This window comes from Thamnophis sirtalis, unplaced genomic scaffold, assembly GCF_051295495.1.
Source record: "Thamnophis sirtalis isolate CommonGarterSnake01/CBP01778 unplaced genomic scaffold, rThaSir2_p1.2 scaffold_8, whole genome shotgun sequence".
NCBI lineage: Eukaryota > Metazoa > Chordata > Lepidosauria > Squamata > Natricidae > Thamnophis > Thamnophis sirtalis.
The window spans coordinates 4,239,357-4,255,449 of NW_028261388.1; the positions used below are offsets into that span (position 1 = coordinate 4,239,357).

Below are 16,093 nucleotides of genomic sequence, written 5' to 3' on the forward strand. Positions count from 1 at the left end.
GGTGATTGGCCCAGTCACTCAGCTGGCTTTCATATCTATGGCGGGACTAGAACTCACCGTCTCCTGGTGATTGGCCCAAAGTCACCCAGCTGGCTTTCATGGCTAAGGCGGGACTAGAACTCACCATCTCCTGGTGATTGGCCCAGTCACTCAGCTGGCTTTCATGCCTAAGGCGGGACTAGAACTCACCGTCTCCTGGTGATTGGCCCAAAGTCTGTCTGTCTGTCTCTCTTTTTCTTCCCCCCCTCCCCCCCTCCCCCCCCCTCTCTCTCACACACACACACAAGCTCACTTGGCTTAATAAAAGTATTGTTTCTCTAGATTTTCTTAAAATTCCCATAAAAATCCAATTTTCTCAGTGCCGTAATAGAAGTGAGCAACAATAAGACTACAGCTCACCATACAAGCCACTCTTAGCCCACATCTAAATCCGTTTAGAATAGAATAGAATAACAGAGTTGGAAGGGACCCTGGAGGTCTTCTAGTCCAACCCCCTGCTTAGGCTGGAAACCCTACACCATTTCAGACAAATGGATATCCAACGTCTTCTTAAACGTTTTTCAAGACATTTGCCAGCTGCTGGGATCCTTGCAAAAGAGACCATCTTTATAGCCTTCGAGGTCCCTAGAGGCCATCCAGCCTACCCACACACACACCCGTTCTCAACCCGGGAGGGGCAAAGGAAAGCATGCCAGACAGATGGTTCTCTTCCTCCTGCTCGAACCCATTCAGCGCAAGCCACACCTCAGGACCAAGTTGTGTCCGATTCAATTTAGTATCACGCCTGCAGTTTTCAAACACGGTAAGCAGAGCATTAATTAACACGGGAGGCTAGAGGGAAAACAGCCGGGCTTTTTTCATCAATGGTCCCCTTATCATCCAAACTGCTGGCGCAGGAATTTGGGAGCAATTATTTTAGCTCCTGTATCGTGCAAAAGAAGCAGCAAAATTTGGGGAATTTCTTTCCCTCCTTCCTTCCTTCTCTCTCTTCACTCTCTCTCTCTCTCCCTTCCTTCTCTCTCTCCCTCCTTCCCCTTTTCTTTTCCTTTCCTCCCTATTCCTTCCCTCTCTCCCTCCCTCTTCTCTTCCTTCCTTCCCTCTCTCCCCTTTTCTCCTCCTTCCCTCTTCTCTCCCTTCCTTCCCTCTCTCTCCCTCCTTTCTCTTTTCTCTTCCTTTCTTCCCTATTCCTTCCCTCTCTCCCTCCCTATTCTCTTCCTTCCTTCCCTCTCTCCCTCCTTTCTCTTTTCTCTTCCTTTCTTCCCTATTTCTTCCCTCTCTCCCTATTCTCTTCCTTCCTTCCCTCGCTCCCCTTTTCTCTTCCTTCCCTCTTCTCTCCCTTCTCTCTCTTCATCCTTTCCCTTTTCTCTTCCTTTCTTCCCTATTCCTTCCCTCTCTCCCTCCCTATTCTCTTCTCTTCCTTTCTTCCCTATTTCTTCCCTCTCTCCCTATTCTCTTCCTTCCTTCCCTCCTTCCCCTTTTCTCTTCCTTCCCTCTTCTCTCCCTTCCTTCTCTCTCTTCATCCTTTCCCTTTTCTCCCTATTCCTTCCCTCTCCCCCTCCCTCTTCTCTTCCTTCCCTCTCTCCCCTTTTCTCTTCCTTCCCTCTTCTCTCCCTTCCTTCTCTCTCCCCCTCCTTTCCCTTTTCTCTTCCTTTCTTCCCTATTCCTTCCCTCCCTCTTCTCTCTTCTTTCCTTCCCTTTTGTCTTCCTTCCCTCTTCTCTCCCTTCCTTCCCTCTCTCCCTCCTTCCCTTTTTCTATTCCTTTCCTCCCTATTCCTTCCCTCTCCCCCTCTCTCTTCCTTCCCTCCCCTTTTCTCTTCCTTCCCTTTTTTCCCTTCCATCACCCCCTCCCCTTCCTTCCTTCCTTCCTTCCTTCCTTCCTTCCTTCCTTCCTTCCTTTCTCCCTCCCACTCCTGGCTTGTGTTGAATATCAACCATGTTGTTAAATTCGTAAATTAGGGAAACGGAGTCAATCCAGCGAGCCTTGCCGTTTCTCAGATCTGCCAACTTAAACCCGCCTGGCGTCAGCGGTTCCTTATGGGGGACACCACAAGGAGAGGCAATTCAGTCACCAAGAGTGAAAATTGTGCCCTGCGTATTTCCACCCACAAAGGCAGCCTTGTTGAATCATTTTCCAGTTCATAAAATGTAATATATATATGAAGGGGAGGGGAGGGGAGGGAGGGGAGGAAGAAGCAAGGAAAAGGAGTGAGAGTAAATGAAAGGAAAGGGGGAAGGGGAGGAGAGGAGAGGGGGAGAGAGGGAAGGGGGAAAGGAAAAGAGGGAGGGAAAGGGAATGAGAGTAAATGAAAGCAAGGGAGGGAGGGGGAAGGGAAAGAAGAAAAGGAAAGAAGGAAGGGAAGGAAAGGAGGGGAAGGGAAAGGAAAGGAAGGGAAAGAGGGAAAGGAAAGAAGGAAAGGAAGGAAAGGAGGAAGGGAAGGGAAAGGAAAGGAGGAAGGGAAAGGAAAGGAAAGGAGGGGAAGGGAAAGGAAGGGAAAGAAGGAAAGGAAGGAAAGGAAAGGAGGAAAGGAAGGAAAGGAGGAAGGAAAAGGAAAGGAAGGGAAAGAAGAAAAGGAAGGAAAGGAAAGGAGGAAGGGAAGGGAAAGGAAAGAAAAGGAGAAAGGGAAAGGAAAGGAGGAAGGGAAGGGAAAGGAAAGAAAAGGAGGAAGGGAAAGGAAAGGAGGGAGGGAAATGAAAAGAAGGGAAAGAAGGAAAGGAAGGAAAGGAAAGAAGGAAAGGAAGGAAAGGAAAGGAGGAAGGGAAGGGGAGAGAAAGAAAGAAAGGAAGGAAGGAAGGAAGGAAGGAAGGAAGGAAGGAAGGAAGGAAGGAAGGAAAGAAGGAATCTCCTAATCAAAAGAGATGACCAGCTAAAAAAACAGAATTTCACATGTGCTTTGGGATGAATCGACTTTAGTAAAGATTTTAAAAGATTGATGATCCCTTTGTATTAAACTGCACCCACCCTCATTTCTCAATGCTCTTTCAGGGGGACCCAAGTTTTTACCAAGTTAAAACCAGAGCAACCTTCACCTATTTACTTCTAGGATTGCAAAGAAGAACCGGGCATCTCATTAGAAGCCTATAAGCAGGCCCAAACTTTATTTATCGATTATGTCGTCTTTTTTCCAAGGCCTCAAGCAGGTTCCCTTAATTTTACCTTCACAATAACCCTGCGAGGGAGGCCTGGGCTGAGAATCTGAGGGAAGCCCCCAAAACACCCTGCGAGTTTCTCTCCGCCAGTTCATTCATTCAACTTATTCATTCTTAGTGACTTTCAACAACTCACAACGGTTAAAAACAACAGCCCCCCCAAAAAACAGTATACAAACATAAAGAATTCACAGAGGGAAATGTATGGACTTCAACTCCCAGAATTCCCCAGCCAGCCTGTTTTAAGATGTCGGGACAGCGACTGCTGCCTGGGGGATTCTGGGAGTTGAAGTCCATCTATCTTAGAGCCAAGGTGGCGCAGTGGTTAAATGCAGCACTGCAGGCTACTGCTAGATCAGCAGTTCAGCGGTTCAAATCTCACTGGCTCAGGGTTGACTCAGCCTTCCATCCTTCCGAGGTGGGTAAAATGAGGACCCAGATTGTTGGGGGCAATATGCTGACTCTCTGTAAACCGCTTAGAGAGGCCTGAAAGGCCTATGAAGCGGTATATAAGTCTACTGCTATTGCTATTGCTATTGCTTAAAAGTTGCCAATGTTAAAAGAACCCCCGTGCAAAAGAGAGATCAACCGGAAAGTTGCACACAGCAACAATTGTGTGATGCGCTGAGCGTGCCTCACAACCAGGACGCCTGCAACCGTTCGCACAACTTGAGCAATGGGCTTTCGTAACAGGATAAGCGTGCATCGCGGAGAGAAAGCTATAAGAATATTCTCTCCTTCTGTTTGCCAGTTTTTTTTTAAAATTTCACACAACTAATTCCAGTTGAGTTGTGTGTGAAAACACAATTTAAGTCCCTGTTTTGTCAACCTGATTCGGTTTTGTTTCTGCAATTGTATTTTATTATTTAGAGAAAATCGAGGTAGCCATTCCACTGGGCAGCCTAGAAAAAAATAAAATAAAACTGAATTGAAGGCAGTCCTCAACTTACGGCAAGTGAGCCCAGAATTTATGTTGCTAAGTGAGACACTTCTTAAAGTAAGCTTTGGCCCATTCGACGATTTTTCTTGCCACCGTTGTTTAAGTGGATCACTGCAGTCGTTCGATTAGTGACACGGTTGTTAAGTGAATCTGAATCCCCCCATTGACTTTGCTGGTTAGAAGGTCGCAGAAGGGGATCGCGTGACACCCGGGACACCACGACCATCGTAAATGTGAACCGGTTTTCATGCAGATTGCCTGTAGATAAAGGTAGTCCTTGTTTTACGGCTGTTTTTTAAGTGATGATTCAAAGTTACACCACCACTGCAGAAAAAAAGGGACTTATGAGCAGTCTTCAGCTTTACAACCATTCGCAGTAGCCCCATGATCACATAATCAAAATTCAGACACTTGGCAACTGATTCGTATTTATGACGGTTGCAGCTTCATTGGGGGTGGTGGTGTCATGTGATCTTCTTTGGTGAACTGACTTCATTTAGATTTCATTTGATTTCAAATCATTCTGACTTCATTTGTTCACTCACATTTTTCACAGTTTGGCCACTGACTCATATTTATGACGGTTGTACTGTCACTGGGTGGGTGTCACCTGATCTATAGCAATAGCAATAGCAGTTAGACTTATATACCGCTTCATAGGGCTTTCAGCCCTCTCTAAGCGGTTTACAGAGTCAGCATATCGCCCCCAACAACAATCCGGGTCCTCATTTCACCCACCTCGGAAGGACGGAAGGCTGAGTCAACCTTGAGCCGGTGAGATTTGAACAGCCGAACTGCAGAACTTCAGTCAGCTGAAGTAGCCTGCAGTACAGCACTCTACCCACTGCGCCACCTCGGCTCTTTTTGTAACCTGATCTCCTTTTGTAACCTGACAAGTGAAGTCCATGGGGGCTTAACTCACTTAACAACCATGTTACTAACTTAACTGCAGCATGTTGTGGCCCGCCAGTGGAGCTGGTGGCAGATTCGGACAGTGAGGAGATGTGGGAGGAACATGAGCCAGTCCTGGAGTCTGGGGAAGGCTCTGATGAGGGCTCTGCGTCGGAGGCAGAGAGGGGGCCAGAGCCGTCCGACAGTTATCAGCTGCCTTCGGAGTCGGAGATCAGTGAGGCAGAAGAACAGCTGGAGCCTGTTCCCAGTGTCCGCATGCACAGAGCTGCCAGGAGAAGGGAACAGCTAAGGAACAAGGGTCGACTTGGGAGGAAGGCCACAGGTGGACGGTGAATGGCCCCTCCCAGAGGAAATCAAAGAGGAGCGACAGGGGAGTGGAGTTTGCAGGAGACAATCAGTTCCATTCATGAGGGCGAAGATCTGTTCCTGACTTCTTGCCAAGTAATTGCTGCTACAGCGTGGCGTTTAGAAGATATCGGCCTGGCAGCTCTCCAAGTCTGTAGTTGTGAAATCGTGTGAAAGACTCTTGGCCGGGAGTGGAGAGGAATTCCCTTTAGCTTAAATAAAAGAGGTTTTATCAGGACGAGGACTCGGCGTCATGCTTTTGGGAAGCCTAGGTTCAGAACACAGAGGATTCCCTGAACAACTATGGCTAGGAAGGATTTAAATTGAGGCAAAACTCACGTAACAAGTGCCTCGCTTAGCAACGGGAATATTGGGCTCAATTGCGGCCGTTCAGCCGAGGACTACCTGTATCCCAACGGCCCAAGGGAGGGTTAATTCATTAAATTCTAGCAACTCGGGGGTATGAAAACCAACATTTTAGCATTCTCCTTCCATGGAAAAAACCGGTTTGTGGAATTGAGAGGGGAGACTGAAGCAGGAAGCGGGCCGGGGGAAAAGGAGGGAAGAGAAATAAACGAATGCAGCTTACTTGCTCGGGACACATCACACATGGTTCTCGTTAGGAGGCATCCATGAAAAAACCCAACCCGTTGCCTGTCAGGATTTCTCGATCATAACCAGAGGTACCAGCCACCCACAAAGAAAGACGGGGGCCTTCCAAATCTTGAGAACGCCACAATTCATTCAGAAAAAAACCGTGGCAGCATTTCAAGCCAGAAAAACCTCTGGAAAGAATGTGAGATCTCAACGGCAGAAAACCCACTGGCGGCCACAAAACTAGAAGACCTTTTAAAAAAAAAAAAGGTGGGTTCGGTTCCAGGGGTGGGTTTAAACCGGTTCGCGGCGGTCCCTGCGAACCAGCTGGTCGGCGAACCCAGAAGTAAGTAACTTCCGGGAACGGCGAAGGGCCCAGCGGCCCGCCCGCGCTCCTTACCCGATTTTGACGAGTTCTGCGCTTCCACGCATGCGCAGGACGCATACAGCGCCTGCGTGATCCTCCAGGAGCAGCTGGAGCATTGCACAGACGCTAGTACGCATGCGTGCACCGCGCGTGTGCACGAGGACGCCACCGGCCCCGTTCCAACCGAACCGGTTGGAACGGGGCAAGAAACCCACCCCTGTTCGGTTCCCACGGAGGATGAGGAAGGTATGGAAGCAGGACCCTCTCTGATGTAGGTGGGGGGGGGGAAACTCAGCCACCTGACCTCGTCGAGGATGGGCTATGTAGTTGAGAAGCCAGACGTCAAAGGGTACCGTTCTATATGGCTGATTTGTTCGAGCATGGCAGAATAGGCAAGCGAAGCAATGGTCCCTGGTTAAACCCGGGTATGGCGGGTTGTGTGAACCTGACACCGGTATTTTCCAGGTTCATTTTTTTACAAGTGCAAACCATCTTCCGCGGTATTGAGATATACAAAATCTTTACTAGTGGAGAAGACTCAGAGCAGGAGTGTTCAACCTTGGCGACTTTTAAGATCTGTGGACCTCAACTCCCAGAATTCCCCAGTCAGGATGGATGGATGGATGGAAGGAAGGAAGGAAGGAAGGAAGGAAGGAAGGAAGGAAGGAAGGAAGGAAAAGAGGGAGGAAGAAAGGAAAGAGAGAGAGAAAGGAAGGGAAAGAGGGAGGAAGAAAGGAAAAAAGAGAGAGAAAGGAAGGAAAAGAGGGAGGAAGAAAGGAAAAAAGAGAGAAAGGAAGGAAAAGAGGGAGGGAGGGAGGAAAAAGAAAGGAAGGAAGGAGGGAGGAAAAAAGAAAGGAAATAGGAAGGAAGGAAGGAAGGAAGGAAGGGAGAAAAAGAGGAAGGGTATGTGGGAGGGAGAGAAAGAGGAAGGAATGAAAGAAGGGAGGAAGAAGGGAAGAAAAAAGGAAGAAGTGAAAGAGGAGGAAGAGAAAAAGAAGAAGGATATGAGGGAGGGAGGGAAAGAGGAAGGAATGAAAGAAGGGAGAAAAAAGGAAGAAGAGAAAAAGGAAGGAAGGAGAGAAAGAGGAAGAGTATGAGGAGGGAGAGAAAGGAAGGATTGAAAGGAGGAAGAAGGGAGGAAAAAAGGAAGAAGAGAAAGAGGAAGGAAGGAAGGAAGGAGAGAAAGAGGAAGAGCATGAGGGAGGGAGAGAAAGAGGAAGGATTGAAAGAAGGGAGGAAGAAAGGAAGAAGAGAAAGAGGAAGGGAAGGAGGAAAGGAGAGAGAGAGAAAGAAAAGAAGGAAGGAAAGAAAGGAGGGAGGAAAGAAGGGAGGAAGGAAGGAAGAAGTATGGCTGGGGAATTCTGGGAGTTGAAGTCCACCAATCCTAAAGTTGCCAAGCTTGGACCCACCCCCACCCCCACCCCGATTTAGGCAGTTAGTTCATGTCAATCTTACCAAGAAATCTCAATGAATTCTAAACAATGCTTTAAATAAGGAGCTTTCCCGGGAATCCACATTTGCCAGATTTTCCTTGGATCTGCACAGAAAGGGATTTTGCTCCGATCGGACAAAAGCCAACCAGCACCAGCCTCGGCTGGTATTTTGAAGAGGCAGCCTAAGACTGAAGGAAATAAATCAAAGGCTAAAAACAGGCAGCGGGGAACCCACAGCCATTCACACAAGCCCCTTCCCACAGGGAAGGCAACAGGGAGCCTGCCAAGAATTCTGGGAGTTGAAGTCCCCACATCTGGAAGAGGGTCAACTTTTGATTGCCAGCCACCCACAGCGTTTCTATGACTTAAACAGGGAGAAATGGAAAGCTTTCCACAAAGACACACACAAACACACACACACACACACACACCCTGTTTCCTCGAAAATAACACCTCCCCGCATAATAAGCCCCATCGGGGCTTTTGAGTGCGGTTCCACCACAAAACCGCGGTAGACAAAAGCGCGGTCGACGAAAGCGCGTATGTGACATCATCACAGCGCGACGAAAAAGATCGAAAAATGTAAAAATAAAGCGAAAACCTTACCCTAACCCCCCCAAACCTAACCCTAAACCTAACCCTAATCCTTAACCTAACCCTAAACCTAACCCTTAACCTAACGAAAAACCTAACGCTAACCCTTAACCTAACGCTAAACGTAACGCTAACGCTCTAAACCTAACCCTAACCCTTAACCTAACCCTAACCCTAACCCTTACCTTTATGTGAATCGGCTTGCTGTAATTTAATTTTTATTTCAATTTTTCGATCTTTTTCGTCGCGCTGTGATGACGTCACATACGCGCTTTCGTCGACCGCGCTTTTGTGGAACGCGGTTTTGACGGGTCACGTTTGAGTGCATGCGCTAAAATAAGCCCTCCCCGAAAATATTGCAACACAGCAGCATCCATGAGGTGACCACGTTCGCTGCCTCCTGCACCTCAAAATTAGTAAGACCTCCCCGAAAATAAGGCCAAGCGCTTATTTCAGGGGGTCAAAATTCTTATTTTCGGGGAAACACAGTAGATATATTTTAAATCCCTCTTGCCCAAAGATTAACCAGCTGGTGGGTCCCATACATGCCCCAAAGGGGTTTGTGAACCACAAACCACGATGCATTGATTTCTTGCCGTCCCACCAAGGGCAGTCATGTACCCCAAATAGTCCCGGACATACGACCATTCGGTTAGCGACCGTTTGCTGTTAAAACGGCACTGAAAAGAAGTGACTTATGACCATTTTTTCACACTTATGACCCACTGCAGCATCCCCATGGTCTCATGATCAAAATTTGGACAATTGGCCACCGATCTGTACTTATGACGGTCGTAGCATCCCCGAGGCCGTGCGATTCCCTTTTGCGACCTTCAGACAAGCCAATGGGGAAAGTAGGTTCATTTAACAACTGGGTTACTAATTTAACAACTGTAAGAGCCGAGGTGGCGCAGTGGGTAGAGTGCAGTACTGCAGGCCACTTCAGCTGACTGCTAGTTCAGCAGTTCGGCGGTTCAAATCTCACCGGCTCAGGGTTGACTCAGCCTTCCATCCTTCCGAGGTGGGTAAAATGAGGACCCGGATTGTTGTTGGGGGCAATATGCTGACTCTGTAAACCGCTTAGAGAGGGCTGAAAGCCCTATGAAGCGGTATATAAGTCGAACCGCTATTGCTAACTGCTATTGCTAATGGTTCACTTAACAAAGGTAGCTAGAAAAGTCGTAAAATGGGGCAAAACTCACTTAACAACATAAATTTCAGTTAACGCGTTACAGGCAATCCTCTACTTACAACTGCAACTGAGCTTCAAATTTCCAACAGGTTAAGACTTACGACCTTAATTCTGGGCTCAATTATAATCATAAATCCAGACCTCCCTGTACAGGTAAATCTGTATCTACGACCACAATGGAATCCAATATTTATGTTGCTAAGCGAGACAGCTGTTCAGTGAGTTTTGCCCCATTTTATGACCTGTCCTGCCACAGTTGTTAAGTGAGTAGCACAATTGTTAAGTGAATCTGGCTTCCCCGTGGATTTTGATTGTCCCAAGGTCGCAAATGGGACTCATGTAACACTCCCCCCCCCACAGGACACTGCGACCGTCGTATCTATGAGCCAGTTACTATGTGTCCGAATTTTGATTGTTGTAAGTGTGAAGACTGGTCATAAGTCACTTTTTTTTTAGTGCTGTCGTAATTCCAAATAGTCACTTAAAGGAATGGTCATAAGGACTGACTGCATTGCAATCCTAACCATTGATGGTATCAGAAAGTGGGGGGAGAGATGCCATAAATGTTGGCATAATTAGGATTATGGAAAGTTGTATCTTTCCTGGGCTTAAACTAAGATGAGTCTGCAGCCAAGAAAGAGGTTTAGTGGGTTACAGCCTCTATCAATCTTTTGACCTGACCCCCAATTTGATAAGAGTAGACCAGTGTTTTTCAACCTCAGCAAGTTTTAAGAAGTGTGGACTTCAATTCCCAGAATTCCTCGGGGAATTCTGAGAGCTGAATTCCGCAAATCTGAAAGTTGCTGAAGTTGAAAACCACTATAATTTTCATTGATCTCTTCTGGGCAAGGGGCATTCAATCAGTGGAGTCTCTTTACAGGAGATCACATAATTTTTTTTTATTATGATCACTATCGCTACTATTATCTATTTTATTCATGAAACATGTAAGTCAGTCAACTGAATAGCATTGACTGGGGCGAAAGCCGCCTTCTGCAATTGACGGATGGCAAATTTGTCAATGCCAATGGTGTTTAAAGGGTACGCCGATTGTTTTGGGACTGCACCCAAGTTATATTATTGTTATATTATTATTATTGTTGTTGTCATTATTATTATACTTTATTCATTAAATATGAAACTCAGTCAACTGAACATACAAAAATGCATCACAAATACCACTGACTGGTGATAATGGTTGATATGGGTTGCTGCCAGCGTCCTAGGTATCAACTAAATACCTTCTTAAAAAATATAAGATGTTCGGAGTAGCGCAGTTTTGTGCAGTTCCGCTGGTGTTGTTGCAGGAAGCTGCAATTTCTTGATGTATCTTATAAAATTCTTGGACATGGTGCCAAGTGCTCCGATGACGGTGGGTATCCCTGTTACATGTTTCCGTGACCGGTCAAAACCGCGGTCCACAAAAGCGCGCTCGACGAAAGCGCGCATTTGATGTCATCACAGCGCGACGAAAAAAATTAAAAATTGAAATAAAAATAAAATTAAAGCAAGCCGATTCACATAAAGGTAAGGGTTAGGTTTAGGGTTAGGTTTAGAGCGTTAGGGTTACGTTTAGCGTTAGGTTAAGGGTTAGCATTAGGTTTAGCGTTAGGTTAAGGGTTAGGTTTAGGGTTAGATTTAGGCTTAGGTTAAGGGTTAGGTTTAGCGTTAGGTTTGGGGGGTTTAGGGTAAGGTTTTCGCTTTATTTTTACATTTATCGATCACAGCGCGATGTTTTCGTCGCGCTGTGATGACGTCACGTACGCGCTTTCGTCGAGCGCGATTTTGTCGTCCGCGGTTTTGTGGTGGAACCACATGTTTCATCCATAATCGTGTAGTTTCGATGGCCAGGTCGCGGTATTTCATGATTTTTTCCCAGTTCTTTTCCTTCGACTCTTGCATCTCCTGGTACCGCGACATCAACGAATTGTACGTTTCCGTTTTTGACAACTGTGATACCTGGCGTGTTGTGTTACAAAGTCCCACAAAATCTTCCCCTTCTCATTTTCAATAACTTTTTCCACTTTATGTTCCCATGACTTTCTGGATACAGGTAAATCGTATTTTTTTACATAATGACCAGCGGATAAATTTAGCAACTCGGCCATGTCTAGCTTTGTAAATAGTTTGTGCAATTTTGAGCTCTGTAATCAGTTTGTGCAATTTTATTATTATATACACTTTATTTATTAAACATGAAACTCAGCCAACTGAACATTGAAAAATGCAAGTGAACATTTAAACATGTGTCGCAGATACCATTGACTGGTGCTAATAGTTGCTGCCAGCATCCTAGGTATCAACCAAGTATCTTCTTAAAGGTTCCACCACAAATCCGCGAAGCCCTTCTGCGCGGAGACATAAGCGCAAAGACTAAATCGCGCTGTTCTAAGCGCTAGGGAAAAACGCGACCCTACTGCGATGACATAATCGCGGAGGGCAAAATCGCGCATTCCCAAGCACTCACTACCCTAAACCTAACCCTAAACCTAACCCTAAACCTAAACCTAACCCTAACACTAAACCTAACCCTAAACCTAACCCTAAACCTAAACCTAACCCTAAACCTAACCCTAAAACAAACCCCTAAACCTAATCCTAACGCTTACCTTAAATGAAGTCGGCTTTCTGCCGCGGCGCCGTTTTAAAGCGCCCTTATGTTGTCGCGCTGTTGTCGCGGCGGTGATGACGTCGCGGCTTTATCGCCACGATTTTATCGCCACGATTTTGACCAGCGCGGTTTTGTTGTGCCACGCTTCTTAAAATATGTTGTTCCTAGTAGCACAGTTTTTTTACAGTTCTGCTGGTATTATTGCAGGAGGTTGCAATTTCTTGATGTATTGTAAAAGTTTTTGGACATGGTACCAAGTGCCCTGATGATAATGGGTATCACTGTTACATTATTATTATTGAATCTTTGGTGAGATTCACAGACTTTGGGGCTGGTTGGTAGCTCAGCAGCTCGAGTCCTAACCAAGAACTTAGGAACTGTTAAGGTAACATCGGAGAATATTATTAATACTATTATTAATAATATTATTGTTACTGTTGTTTTGTAAGCATTGCAATGGTTAAAGGATTATTTCGCTATCACCTGCCTCTCCTAAAGAATTCTATATTCGGAATTTAATTTAAAGTTCCTAAACATAAACAAAGCACTGGAAAATGCACGAATTTGCATTTACAAAGTGCAATTCTTCAGAATTCAGATTAGCTGGAGAAATACAGACAAGAGCTATTTCAGCCACAAGGCAAAAATCTCAGATAAATTATTTGGGGGAGGGAGGCTAGTATAAAATTCAGCACTGTGGCTTGGAAATGAATCGTGTGGGGGAATGTCTTGCATGTGGCTAACCCGAAACCATGGTTTAATCAAACCGGGTTAATATATGATCCCGGCCATGCACACGTACAGGAAGTTTTAACCAACATTCCATTGATCTAAGCCTTTATTTTATAAGCTTATAGCAGACACGTGAAAATATCTTTGGGCAAAGCTGAATAACTTTTTGTCTTATCCACAGTGCAAATTGTGGCAAACCCAAAACTCACCATACAACACTTCCCTTTATTAATTTAATTTGATTGTTTTATTTTATTTAAGTCTCCTGCTTGGGCGGGAGGAGGGTTGGACTAGATGACCTACAAGGCCCCTTCCAACTCTGTTAATCATTTTGTTTAACTCAATTATTTAATTTAATCATGTCATGCAACTATTTGATTTAATCTAATTATTTAATTTAATCTAATTATTTGATTTAATCTAATTGTTTAATGTAATCTAATTATTTAATTTAATCTAATTGTTTAATAGAATTTATACGCCGCCCATCTCACTGCGAAAAACTCACTTTTTTGCTCTCCAACACTGCTCAAGCCAGCCAATCATGGAAAAATTTTAAGATTTAAGGCGCAGCCCTCTCCAAATTGGGGGGGGGGGAAATTACACAATCATTCACACCATCAACTACTAAACCAAACAGGCTGAATTGGGTTGGGGGGGGGGGAATTCCCAAGGCCAGCAGAAATACATTAACCCTGGTTAAAACCCAACCTAATTCATGAAATCTTGGCCTTCTAATCCCCCTGGTTTAAATGGGTTAAGAAGAGAAGAAGAGTCAGCGGAAAGGATTTCTGGAGCGGGGTTCCTGCATCGAACCCCCCCCCCTTCAACCCAGTAGAGAACTTGACTGGGTGACTTTGAAACTCACTCTGTGTGTGTGTGTGTGCACGCCTGTCTGTCTCTTTCTATCTATCCCTGTCTCTCTTTCTGTTTCTCTCTCCCTCTGTCTCTCTTTCTGTGTCTTTCTTTCTCTCCCTCTGTCTCTCTTTAGTCTGTTTCTCTCTCTCTGTTTCTCTTTCCCTCTGTCTCTTTCTGTTTCTCTCTCTCTGTCTGTGTGTGCATGTGTCTGTCTGTCTTTTTCTCTCTGTGTGTTTTTCTTTCTATCTCTCTCTCTTTCTTTCTCTCCCTCTGTCTCTCTTTAGTCTGTTTCTCTCTCTCTTTCTCTGTGTGTGTCTCCCTCTGTCTCTCTCCCTCTGTCTTTTTCTCTCTGTTTCTCTTTCCCTCTGTCTCTTTCTGTTTCTCTCTGTCTGTGTGTTTCTCTTTCTGTCTCTGTTTCTCTCTCTGTCTCTCTCTGTCTTTCTTTCTCCCTGTCTCTCTTTAGTCTGCTTCTCTCTCTCTTTCTCTGTGTGTTTCACCCTGTCTCTCTTTCTCTGTCTTTTCTCTCTCTGTTTGTCTCTTTCTATCCGTCTCTCTGTGTGTGTCTTTCTTTCTCTCCCTCTATCTCTCTTTAGTCTGTTTCTCTCTCTCTTTCTCTGTGTGTTTCTCCCTCTGTCTCTCTTCCTCTGTCTTTTTCTCTCTCTGTTTCTCTTTCCCTCTGTCTCTTTGTTTCTCTCTGTCTGTGTTTCTCTTTCTGTCTCTGTTTCTCTCTCTGTCTCTCTGTCTTTCTTTCTCTCCCTCTGTCTCTCTTTAGTCTGTTTCTCTCTCTTTCTCTGTGTGTTTCTCCCTCTGTCTCTCTTTCTCTGTCTTTTCTCTCTCCCTCTGTCTCTTTCTACCCCTGACTCTCTCTCTCTGTGTCTTTCTTTCTCTCCCTCTATCTCTCTTTAGTCTGTTTCTCTCTCTCTCTGTTTCTCTTTCCCTCTGTTTCTGTTTCTCTCTGTCTGTGTGTGCATGTGTCTGTCTGTCTGTCTTTTTCTCTGGGTGTGTTTTTTTCTCTCTCTCTCTCTTTCTCTCTTTCTTTCTCTCCTTCTGTCTCTCTTTAGTCTGTTTCTCTCTCTCTTTCTCTGTGTGTTTCTCCCTCTGTCTCTCTTCCTCTGTCTTTTTCTCTCTCTGTTTCTCTTTCCCTCTGTCTCTTTCTGTTTCTCTCTGTCTGTGTTTCTCTTTCTGTCTCTGTTTCTCTCTGTCTGTGTGTGCACATGTGTCTGTCTGTCTCTCTCTTTCTATCCCTGTCTTTGTTTTTCTCTCTGTGTGTTTTTCTTTCTATCTCTCTCTTTCTCTGTCTTTCTCTCTCTATGTGTGTGTCTTGTTCTTTCTCTCTCTCTTCTCTCTCTCTTTCTCTCCCTGTGTGTGTGTCTCTCTCTCCAGCCTACCTCACAGGGTCGTTGTCCAGACCCAAAGCTCCACGGAGCTTCTGTGGAGCCGGACTTCCAGGAACAGCTCCCCAAGGGCAAGGCAAGGCAGGCTGCGCGCTTCCCTCTCCCAGCCCGATCAACCCAGCCTCGCCTCGGGCTGGCCAAGGAAGGCGGCAGCGCCTTTGTTAGCGGAGCGGTTGAATGAATGAACCAGCCCGGCCGCGCGGCTCGGCTGGGCTGGGCAGGGACGCCCCAAGCGCGATCGCGGGGCGGCCGGGCATTGTTTCCCCAGCGATGCAGCTTGCGGATCCCGACCTTCGCCCTACCCAGGCTGGGCATCGCCATGGTGGAGAGCAGAAGCGAGGCAGCCTTGCCCGATCCCCGCCGGCCGCCTCCTTCCCTCCACGCCCAGCCGGGAGAAACTTGCCCTCTTTCCCCCGCAACACTCACCGGGCTCCGGCTTCACCTCCGGGCTGCCAGGCTCCTGCTTTCCCCGCACCGGCCAGTCTTTCTTCCCCCACCTTTTCGTCCAGGCCGGCCGGGCAGACGCGCCCCCTTCGTCTCCTTCTCCTCCTCCTGCAGCGCTGCGCCGCGGAGCTCCGTCCTGCACGGCGGCGAAGCGGCGAGTGGCGCGCCGGCTGCCTCTTACCTTTGCCCACCCGCGGACCTCGCCAGGGCCCGCCTCCTCGGCCGCTCGCACCGCCCCTGCCATTGGCTGCCGGGCATGTCCTGGCAACGACTGGCCCCGCCCTCCCCCCCCTCCGCGCCTTGGAATAGGCATTGGGCAAAGGGAGGGGGGAGGAGGGAGGGGGGCTCAGCCCCACCTTCGGGAGGGAGGGGGGAGGGGAAGGGGCGAGGCCGGCTGGCAAGGCGGGGTGGGGGGGAGTTGGAGGCGCGGTGGTGATTGGTGGAGGGGATGGAATAGAATGGAATGAGAAATCAGAATGGAATGGAATAAAGAATAGAATAAAATATAGAATATAGAATATAGAATATAG

The 16,093-nt window shown here is 46.7% G+C and overlaps 1 protein-coding gene across 1 annotated transcript in view; it reads right to left on the reverse strand.

Moving 5' to 3' along the window:
- PAK1 (p21 (RAC1) activated kinase 1) overlaps positions 1-15,726 on the reverse strand; it is a 79,045-nt gene extending 63,319 nt beyond the window's left edge. The window contains exon 1 of the mRNA XM_087720990.1: positions 15,546-15,726. The gene's annotated coding sequence lies outside the window, so the exon portion shown is untranslated. The remainder of the gene's footprint in view (positions 1-15,545) is intronic.
- Between the last annotated feature and the right edge of the window lie 367 nt (positions 15,727-16,093).